Consider the following 5,535-nt stretch of genomic DNA (forward strand, 5'->3'; position numbering starts at 1 on the left):
AAGTTAGTTCGAAGACGTTTAGAAAACGTTTTAAGGTAGACTAACGTGCTTCAAAGGAATATATCTAAGCGGGGGGTTGGGTTGGGTTGGGGGGAGGCAGGGGAAGCAAGGTAAAGGTAGGGAAGGGTCCCATGAGAAAGAAACCAGGCGAATCGTTCGTGCTTCCTGCTGTTGCTACAAAGTTTACGATATCCAACGAGCTTTGACACGAGAAGATCGCGATGACCCACGATTTATATTCCACTGGCAACCATAACTATACAGAGTTCTCCTCTTCTACTTGGGACCGGTACCGGACGCAAGTACTGGATGGGATGGGATGGGATGGGATGGGACACGTTGAACGCAACCCATGCAAATGAAACTCGCGGTGCTGATGCGACCACGTCCATTAGGATTGATCGACTACATTAATACAACTTAGTGCCGACATGCTTGCAACTCGCGTGGATTCCATCCTATATTTATCTCTCTCTCTCTTTCTTTCTTTCTTTATTTATTTATTCCCCTATTTCGTTTCTTCAACGTTCCTTCAACGTTCCTTCAACGTTCCTTCTTATACCCTTTCCCTTCTCTATCCCGTTTCTCACTTCTTTCCCCACACTCGACAGATTCGCAAATCTTACTATCTCGCAACGTTTTGATGATGGTGTTTGGCATGCTCAGTTTATAGGTGAAAACTATCGACCATCGGTGTTTAACTTCCGACAAGTTATCTTTTTTATTTTATCTGTATAAGTTTATTTATCAAACGACACAGATTAAAAACTCTTCATCGTATCTTTTTTTATTATCAGTATATAGTTTGCATCGATAACAAAATCATTAGGGATATATATTTAACAATATGTAGATATATTTGTAGATTTTCTTTTTTTCGTTATACGATTTCGATTTAACACACGATCTCTAGTTTATTGTATAATTTTATATTATAATATATCGAACGCGTAATTTCATCCGCGTCGTGAGTTTATCCCTCGACCCTTTTTAACCCTTCTCATTCGTTTTATTTACCCCGCGGTAAATATTTCGTGTACGTATCACGCGTACCTGTGTAACGTGCACGTTAAACGTTAAATCGTGCAAAACTCGCGGTAGCATAAATTTCCTCGCGTGCAAGAGAATTGCATCCTGTTGCAGTTGTTGTTGTTGTTGTTGTTGTTGTTGCCAGTGCATTGGCTGTTATTGCATCGTTTTGACAAACTAAAACTTGAAATAATAAAAACCTCGAACACTTTAATGATCATTTTTTCATTATGGTATTAAATCAATATTCATTATTTTATACAACTAATAAAAGATTGTTTTAAACCATCACACCATGGTTATGTATACGTGTAACTCATTCTCATTTTCTTTTTTTTTTTTTTTTTTTTCTTCTCATCATCATACGTATCCCTTCGAGACATATTGCAATAACGTTAAGAAAAGAACGAAGAAAGAATAACAGAGAATAAAACCAATGTACGAGAGTTTAAAATGAAAAGGGAAATAAAGAAAGATAGTAAAAGAAAAAAAAAAAAAAAGAAAAATAAAAAGGGAACAAAAAAAGAAGACACGTCAATTCTTTTTGGGCAACGTAGTAGACTATTAAAGTTAAGGATCGGCAACGCCCATCGCGATCATAGTGATTACCTGACGCGTATTACGATGCAAAAGCTGCCTAATTCTTCCACCTCCGAGTCCACCTTAACCTCAACCCTTACAATTCTCTGCTTCTTTTTTTTTTTTACTAACTTTAAACTATCGTATGTGTGAGTCTCTTCTCTTATACTTTAATTTTATTTGTATTTTTTCTATTTATATATACAGGGTGTCGATCAAAAACTTGAAACAAATTTATTCTACAAATTGTGTTGAGATAACGCGAAAAATCGAAATTAACGTAATCGTTTGATTCATATATCCAAAATATTTAAATACACAATAATATATTCAAATATTCTATATTTCAATGAAGTATTTTTTATATATGTGTTGAAAATATTCACCATGTAAATCTTGACGTTATCCAATTTCAATCTTTCACCCCAACACATAAATATATTCCACACTTTTTCAGTTTCTATTTCTTTTTTTTCTCGAATCGTGCGGTATTTCCATCTTCCCTCTAAGATCTAAGAAAAATAGAAATAAAGGAGATAAGAATAGTATAAAAATAAATAGAAAAAGGAATAAAAGAGGAGGGTATTCTAGGGAAGGAAGAATTGGGGTGCGAAAAGAGGGGGGGGGGGCAGGAGTGGATACGTTCTTCTTACCACCATCCTTATCTCACGAGCATCTCTTACATGCTTCGTTTATCCCCCTTTAACGATGAGAGAGAGAGAGAGAGAAGGTGTTCGCGAGTATTATTAAGAGTAAAAGAGATAATAAGGGCCCATTAGGGCATTACGGGTATCGTGCTTTCGTATTCGTTCAGGTTTTACCTAACTATAGTTTTATACGTTAAAGTAATCGTGTTGTGTAGATGTTAACATGTATGTGTAAAAAAAAATTAAGAGTATGGGAAAATAACAAAATCATAAATATCATAATCCAATACTTGTGTTGTTTCAAAATTTTTGCAAGTCTATTGTATGCGTGTATTATACATACGTATGTGTATATAATTGGATATACGACATCGAGCCAGGTTAGGGCCGATCCTTGTCACGTTCTCAAGGCCGAAGGGTAAGATAAAAAAAAAAAAAAAGAAAAGAAAAAAAATTGATCCTTCGGCGATTTCAATAAAACGTCGGACCGATAGTTACGCGTAGCCGTTAAGAGGCTTCTTTAAAGCCGATAACACAAACTCGACTATGCATCCCTTTATAGTTGCATTAACGGAGAATCACGTTTGACGATTATCACCAAGTGGTGGTGATGGTGGTAATGGTGGTAGTTGGTAGTGGTAGTGATTGTGGTGCTTATAAACTTTCTTTCACTATCTCACCCCACTAATCCGTAATCTTTAAAAAACTTATATATATAATAAATACATATTATATTATGAAAGTGTTTTAAGTCATATATATCTTGTTTTGAGATATTTAAAAGGATTACATTTGAATATTAAATGAATTTTATATATTGAAATAAGAAAAACTATCTGATGGTTCATTTGTTTTACAATATCGTTAAAATTATATTGAATGAATTTAATTTAAAATAATGTGCTGTGTGAAGTAACTAATATACTAATTTTTTTTTTTAATTTTGACTTACTTGGAGACTTAGTAATATACTATTAGGGTGTTATCTATTCTAAGGGTGAATTGTATAATAAAAACCGAATGGAAAAAGATAGAAGTTTAATAGGTTAATGCTGAAGGGAGTGTACATTTGTTAATAATTTGTTTTCTTCTTTTATTTTATTTTTTTTTTTTTTATTATCTTTCGTACCCCCCACACATTTAGAATATTTTTCATTCATTCATTCTTATTTTTCTTCTTATTTTCTCATCGGGTACTACAAATATTTGCCTCAAGTTCTAATTTTTTCTTTTTATTATTTATCTTATTTCTCTATCTATCTCTTTCTTTCTTTCTTTCTTGAGACTAATTAGAATGATTCCGAACTAACGACCACGAAGTTCTAAACGCACGAATGAACGAACGTGTGTGTGTATACCGAAGGCTAGCTAGCTAGCTAGCTAGCTATCATGCTGCTCGCGGATCGTCGTAAACGACAATATTTATGGACACGAAACGTAAAGAGAAACTTGGAGAGAAACTTGTAGAGAAACTTCGAGACGAGGATGGAGAATGAGGAAAACAAAAATTGGTATATGGTAAAACATGTAAACTGACAAAGGATATAATATGGTATGTTAAGGAAAATGATTATTAACAGAATAAGACATTTATCGTACAATTACGTAGTCCGATAATGTATTAACAATAAACTTATTATATACACATGTAACGTTTATTATATATATTTTTGATATTATATTTAAACGAACTGAAAACTCGTTCATTGTTAAATTTAAATCTTCATTTTATTTCATATTTATTTAATTATTATATATATATATTTTTTGAAGAAGCTTTTAATATTCCGTATTTTGCAAAATTATCGTGCAGGACAATTTCAATCAAATACAAAATAATAATTATTTAAAACAAAAACAAAAAAATATAAATAATATAAAATACAATAATATAAATTGAATAATAATTCATTGTCATATTTTAAAAATTAATTATATGTAATAGTAACACATTGATTCTTATCTATAAAAAAAAATAACCTATACCAAAAGAAGATCAATTTCGTCCGATTATTAAATTAACATAATTGCATAGTTCCTTCTCGTGTTATCGAGATACATACAATTTACACAATTAACTCGTATATTATTTCTCGAAAGTAGAAAAATAAAACCTCCCCCCAAAAAGAAACAAAATAATTTCACAAACTTCTAATCAGTCTAACGCAACATCCGTTTAAATCTTACAATCATTATTCACTCATTTTCTTTCTATATATATATATACATATATAATAGAATAAAAATAAAAAAAGAAAAGAAAAGAAAAAAAGGAACGTAGGGGACTTAACGTAGGAGATCGCGTTGTCACCTCCGGCACTTCGATGTGAAGCTACAAAAAAAAAACAAAAAAATGATTATACCTAACGCGTAAGACGAAGAAAATCTTTTCAGTTGGTACTATAGTAGTGTGTAGGGTCTTTCTCGTCCTAAGATAGGGAACGACTTATACATATTCGCAAAAGAAGACGAGACGAGACGAGACGAGATTAGAAGAAAAATAAAAGTAGAAGAGGGAAACTTCGTTTTACCTTGCGTCACGTTGAACGACACTGAAGGGAGGGAATAAGGGGGTAGAGAGGGGTGAAGGGATGGAAAGGGGGGAAGAAGAAGAAGAAGAAGAAGAAGGGAAGAGAAAGAGAATGAGAGAACACGTCAGGTGGCAACGACACCTCGCAATGGCTGTGTGGTGCAGCTGCAACCTCAACCGAGTCCTGGACCTGACTCGGAAAGGGGCAAGATTTTGTACGAAGCGTGGGTTAACCTGTTTTTACTAAGGAGAAATGATAAAACAACAAAGACAACTACGATCACGACAACAACGACAACGACAACGACGACTAAGATCATGACAATGATAGAAAGAAGATTTCGCGAAGCAGTATTTTTGATTATCATCTTACCGGGCCAACGAAAATCAACTTAATCATGATTTATATATCTGATCGAGTGATATGATTAATACCTGGACGTGTGTCTCTCAACGTGTATGGGATAATAATATAGATATATATCAGAGATTGCAATGGTGTAAATTGTGCATCTTTGCAATTTCTTGGAAATGTTTCGGCAAATATTTTTTATATTAAAAGTTAATAGATTTTAATGATTTTTATATTAAATTAAAGTGCACTCTTTTGTCTATCCGCAGAGTACCTTTTCGAGTTATAAATTTAGCATGTAAAGTTCAGAAAATGTCAGAGAATGCAATGATGTTAATTGTGCATATTTGCGATTTCTTTGAAGAGTTTTGGTAAATATTTTTTATACTTTTAGCAAA

This window comes from Polistes canadensis, unplaced genomic scaffold (assembly GCF_001313835.1).
Source record: "Polistes canadensis isolate GaletaPanama2010 unplaced genomic scaffold, ASM131383v1 scaffold_231, whole genome shotgun sequence".
NCBI lineage: Eukaryota > Metazoa > Arthropoda > Insecta > Hymenoptera > Vespidae > Polistes > Polistes canadensis.